General features: G+C 30.5%; 1 pseudogene; it reads left to right on the plus strand.

Annotated features, from left to right (window-relative positions):
- The first annotated feature begins 288 nt into the window (after positions 1-288).
- LOC149878110 (uncharacterized) lies at positions 289-872 on the plus strand (annotated as a pseudogene).
- Positions 873-6434: the final 5562 nt, after the last annotated feature.

A 6434-nucleotide genomic window follows, 5' to 3' on the forward strand; every position in this document is an offset into this window, starting at 1 on the left:
GTAGTGTGACCTAACAAAGTTCCATGCTTTAAGAAAGTCCTAACTAATAATATGACAAGTTTTGTATAAATAAAAGAAACATTTGCGGAAAATAACTTTGTTGTTTTAACTAGATATCTAGTTAGATAAAATAACTAATTTTTTTTTCTCTAAATAATTATTTTATGTATACGAAATTTGTCATTTTTTAAATTAGGACTTTGTTAGGTCACACCACGGTAGTATGTTTTGATGTTATTTGTTATGCAGAGAGAAGGTAGTTTAAAATCGTTAAAAAAAAAAGTTATTATGGCAAAGAATAAAAATTTTAAAAAAAGAAAAGTTAACCGAATATTTCAAGGTAAATGATATACTAAGAAAGTTTTTTTGCAACAGCCTGAAAAAGATACAAACAATGATGGATTATGTATATTTCCATGTGCTAGTTCAACAAAGTGAAACATTTCCATAGATAAAGCTGATCAACCTTTAACTAAACACGACGACTTTTTCTTTTTTTTTCATTTCTCAGTATTTAAAGATTTAATTTGTAGCATTGGATCCTGTGGTGAATGTAATTCTAAAGAAATTGCTCTTGAATATCTTGATGAAAAAGCAAAGGGATTTTCAAAAAAATTTTGTATTAAATGTGCATTTTGTGAATGGACATACTTCTTTAATTCATCATGAGGGTTTAGTATGCCTGATAGAGATACCAGAGGAGTAAAAATTCAAGAAATTAATGTGAGAACTGTTATGGCCTTTAGAGAAATTGGACAAGGTCATGAGACAATCAAAGTATTTGCATCTATTTTAAATTTGCATAGGCACTCAGCTACATCATATTGGATGTGACTTAAAGGGTAAAAAGTTAAATGACGGAAAGATTATATCAGGGAAAGGAAGGTTGACAGACAAAATCATTAATAAAATGCAAAACTTTTATGGCATGAGCATTAGGCAAAATACCTTAGCAGCATGGAGTGGAGATCGTAATAAAGCCTTGTGCAACATTAAAAATCTGTTTTGGCTGTATTGTGGCATTGTGCTCGAATACAAGCAACAGTGAAGAAAACATCAATTTTGTTGACGTACAAAGGAAAGCTGGTGCAAGTATTGGAAGAATGACAAAAATTTTAAGCCATCAACTAGTCTGCCTCTTTCTTTTTAAAATATTCTTAAATACACATTCTTGGCACTACGGTCAGGTGATTTGTTATCAAGATGCCTGGATGGCACAATACAAAATCCAAATGAAGCTTTCAATTAGATAATCTGGAAAAAGTGTCCAAAAAATATTTTTGTTACTAAAAAGGTACTAGATCTGGGTGTTGCTTCAACCGTAATAAATTATAATGATGGTTTAAGAGGTTTCACAAGAGTTTTCAATTATTTGCAGCTCTTGCCTGGAAGTTTTATGATCCAAGGCTCGTGGAAGAAGGACATATCGAGAGTAAAGAACACAATTAAAAATTCAACTCCTAAGTAAAAAATGGCTAGAAGAAAAAGGAGATGTATCAGAAAGAGTTACATTGATAAGGAGAAAGAGAAAGAGGGAGAAAACTCTTATGTGTCAGGAAATTTTTAATGTCTATAAACTTTGAAGCTTGATTTCTCAATTGTATTTTTTTGTCTGACTGCGAACAGCAAATCATTCATATCTTTTTAACCAGATATGCAATTGAGTTCAAATTTTCAGGGTTGTTTCTTTATAGATAGAACTACAATACCTTACTAGAACTAATCTTAAACTTGTTTCCATTTGAATATATTGATATTTTACCTTAGGATTTTGTATCAATAATATCCTTTAAAATTGAAAGTGCTACCATTTTAAAAGTAATTTTTATTTTTAGTTTTTCTAGTAAGCTTTTATTTATTACATTATTATCTATCTGTGTTGTAAGTTTTAGCTTATAATGCCATAAAAAGACTGAGAAAATGTTGTTCTCCTTTTCATTGATTTTTTTGCATTTTATGCTGAATCAGCACAAAAAGAAAATTATTTTTTTGAGCATTTTTATTTATATGAAGAAGTATTTTTTTTTAAACTAATTTTGGTATATGATTATGTTGGCAATCAAAAAATATTTTTTTTACCTGATAAACACCTTAAGCAAAGAAGAAAAGAGATTAAATAACAGAACCGTCACGCTAAAAGTAAGCTTTGGTGCTGCAAGGCACCAAAGTTAAATTTAGCGTAATTTAAAAGATTTTTTGTATCTAGAGTTCTAGGCCTTAACATTACAAATCTCAAAAGCTTTTAATTTAAGTTGATTTTAGTAGTATGAACCACCATCTTTCTACTAGTGCTAACAGTACGAACCTATTTTAAATATTCAACAAATTTTTTTGTAGTGTGGTTAACAGTATAAGTGGCTGGAAATATTTCTAATTAGGCCGTAAGAATACAAGTTGAAATGGCTCTACTGAAAAGTTAGGTTTTGTACTGTTAAGGCCTGGAACTCTAGATATAGTATGTTAAAACCTAAAACTTTTTTAAAAGTTTTGCTGCTTGCATTTCTAACTTGGTTTAAATATTTTGTCGCTACATAACTCACGCTAATTCTTTTTAAGTTTGATGACCAACCAAATTATCTTAATTTACTCAAAGACCATAAGCTTAATTTCATGATGATTTTCAATAAATTGACGCTAAATCCAGTAAAATGTCATTCTTTTGAAATAAGTTGTTTTTGTATTTGTTAAGCCTTGTGAAAAAAGAAGTCTAAAAAATATTTTTTATTACTCCAACTGGTCGGTCCTGACCCAGTGGAACCAAATTAGGAGCCAATTTCTTTAAGCATTGTTCTAGGTCGAATGAAAACTTCCATTTCTTCCCTAATAATATTTTAGAAGATCTTATCATTATCAAAAGCTCTTCTTGAAGTTTGCTGTGTCATCAACAGATTCAATTCTTCTCTAAAACACATCCACTTGTCAAATGCAGTGCTTTAGGTTGAAATGTTGTTTACTATAAAAAATTGATGTTGGAGCTTTGGGTAATGTTTACATGGGACATAATATGATTTATAGATTCTTTTAAAATAAAAACGTCATAGACAAAAAGTAATGTACAAGGCATAACATAATATAACACAAATATATTGTAATTTAGAAAAAACATGTTTATAATTCAAGCTTATTTTGTCATTGATCTTTTTGAATTAATTTTATCTTAATTCTTTTGATTTTGTTTGAATATTCTACTAGCGCTCTTCTACTACTCGCGTTTTTCACAGATACTCTCCATGATTCTATCTGGACTCTGAGTTTTAAAAATGTTGTAATGAACCAATTGTTGCGCTAATCAAATCGTAAAACGTATCGTGTTTGGATTGGTTAATATTATATAAACAATTATTTTCCCCCTGGGAATAGGTATAAATATCATGGTTATGGGAGTATCTTTGCACTGCACATATTCACTTCTCTTCACTTCACAACAGACTCGAGCACTTCATGTACTAGCTGTGATCTACAATCTCTTCTTTGTGTTTAACTATATTGTATATTAATATTTAAAATAAATAATTGAACTCGTTTTACAAGTCCATTCTTAAGTAAAACAATACCAATTCAGAACATTGCTCAGTCAATACTCCTCATACTATCCCAATTTTGTTTAATACTAGAAACTCCAAAGTGGATCATTTAATCCAAACATAACATTGACATTTTGCCGAAGCCAAAATGTTAATGCTGAAACTGACACATTTTGATATATGACATTTAGTGAAAAATGATTACATTACGCTAAAAAAACATTTTTAAGTTGCGACTTTTAAGTTGAATCAACTGATCCCTTTTAGGTTTTAAAGTTATATTAAAAAACTGGGGCTTCTAGTGTTAAGAAAATGACATGATGATTTTTATTAACGGATGACAAATGAAAAACGAGACTGGATTTAAAAACCTATATCCCTTTTTAAGGTATTAGATAAAACAAAAAAGAAATTCGTTTTGAAAGCATTTTTTTCCCTAGTTTTTGTCTATATAATCAGTTATGTTCAATTAAACCATTCCTTTTGACTTTATCAACTAAGGCCTGGATAGACTGAGCTAACTCCGTAAAGCTCAATATCAACTTTTTAAAGACAATACTTGATTCTAGAGCGTAATTTTTTAAGATTTTCTGCATACCAAATATTCTTGCAGACAAGGCCTTTCGAAATACTCCAAATATTTTTGAAAGGACGACATTCTGGCAAGTTTGCAAGGTTATCCGCTTTCTCAACAAAAAGGACTTTTTTCTTGTTTAGGTACGTGATTACTATTTTTGCATAGTGAGATGATGCCAAATCAGACCAGAATACATATGCACCATCTGAATGATACTTATCCATGAACGGAATAAGTCTCTTCTTAATGCATTTGTTTAAGTAGATTTATTGATTTACAGCCAGTCTACTAGGCACAAAATAGGGCTAAGAAATGCCATTTTCAGAAAAAGCAATCCATAGAAAGATTTTTTTTTCTGTTTGGTATTTAACTGTAGATGGAGCAGATTTTACATCGTTAGTATGAAATATATCATTTCCATTGGTACAGGAGTGATATAATGTGAAATAAACTCATCATCAATGATAGGCTTCCGATTTTTGAATTCCTAATACAATCGATTGCAATTAGTTCTAGCAACTGCTTTTTGCCGAACATTTTGGAACTGTGAATTTTTTTCTTGGTTCAAATTTTGTCTTTTTTTTTTTTTTTTAATGTTTTACTAATGTGTTTCTGAGTAAAGTTGAACTTTTTAGCTGCCTGTCTTTGAGAAACTCTGTCTTTACGATCAAACATGAGTAAGTAGACAAGTTTGAGGCTTTTAATGTTCGTCTTGGTCATTTCTTTAGCTTTTCCTCCACTTCCTTGAACTCTTTCTTGTCTTTAAATCTAGTCTCGTTTTTTCAGTTGTCACCCGTCATCTGACAGGTCAAAGCTTTCTCTTTAATTTGGTAAAAGGTTTGGCTTGAAATAGCTTTCATGGTTAGCTTCTTTCCAATCTGTATAATAATGGAGTCCCGTCTGTTGGAAATTTCACTCAAATGAATATTTAAAACGAGTGTGTAATATCGGCCAACCGCAAAATTTGAAGCCAAGTAGCATCAGCTGGGTAGCGTTTTCCAACAGGATTTTCAAAAGCTTCGGAAGACTGTTTTTAGAAGAAAGCCAATATTTTTACAGCTGAGCAACACTTTAATAGTAAATATCTTCTCTGGCCTTATCAAGTGAAATCAAAAAAGCAAGTTTTTGACATTTATCTCGTTTAATAGACAATTTGTTAAAGAACAATTCTGTGACAAGTTGTTTCCCAAAAATATTTTGATTTTGGAATAAATGAGCTTTTTAAAAAGATGTTCCAAAATAACCACCTTAGCAACGTAAAACATCTATAAGAAGAATTAATAGCTGTTACTTGGCTCTGCAAGTAACAACTATTACTTGTTCTTATAGATGTTTTACGTTGCTTATTGGCGAGTCATTAGCTCAAACATGTTTTCATAGTTGTTTTATTTTATCACTTTTTAAAACTCAAATTAAGAAAGTCTGACTGATTGGGAAAATTTTTTTTTTGCTAAAAATCTCGGGTTCTTTAAAAATATAAAATCGCCTGCTCCTCTGTTAAAAGAAAAAAAAAAAAAAAAAAACCATTAAGATTTTAATCGTTAAGAAAAATTACAAAAAATGCAATACCAAAGCACAATCACATCAGAAAAATCGAACCATTATCCAACAACAATAGCCAGTTTAAGAGTACATTTTACTCTTTGGTGCCTAATAGACGTCCCCCCTCGCTAATTAATTTTTCAAAAATTTTCCACCCACGACATTCTTATTCCAACCCCTCTGGCTATTAAATTTTAGAAAAAATTCCATCCAAGACAAGACAATTTTTTATAAAAATTTTCTTTTTCACTACTTACTTATATTACGTAATATCATTCATTCAAAAAACTTTGTTTTAAAAAAAAGAACGTTCTATTTTCTTCTTTCAATCATTACGTCATTATTCATTAAAAAAGAAATTTTCTTCTTTCTATCGTCACGTCATATCATTTGCAGTACTTATTTACTTGTATACGTTTTAATATCGGAGTGTAAGAACGAAATGGCGACTACGAAAAGAATTTTTAAAAGGACAGAAAGAAGCCAATATAGTAACGTAGAAAAAATGGAGCTTGGAAAAGTTGTGGAAAAGTTCAAAGAAGAGTACGATGCCGAAGTGATAAAAAACAAAGAAAAGACGAAATACGATGCAAAAAGAAAACGACGCGTGCAAATAAAACCACAACTGGATATGTTGCAAAGACAACTGGATATGTTGCAAAGTCTGTCCGATTCTTTTATACTGATTTGGTCGATGCAAAAGGTGACGACCCTGAATTCGTAAAAGCAGTTAAACTTGCATCCCGTTCATACAACGACTTAGAGCGTTTGAAGCGTCAAAAACATTACTT

The sequence above is a fragment of the Hydra viridissima genome, unplaced genomic scaffold, assembly GCF_058129835.1.
Source record: "Hydra viridissima isolate aposymbiotic clone 2 unplaced genomic scaffold, HvirCarnegie_v1 scaffold_15, whole genome shotgun sequence".
Lineage (NCBI taxonomy): Eukaryota > Metazoa > Cnidaria > Hydrozoa > Anthoathecata > Hydridae > Hydra > Hydra viridissima.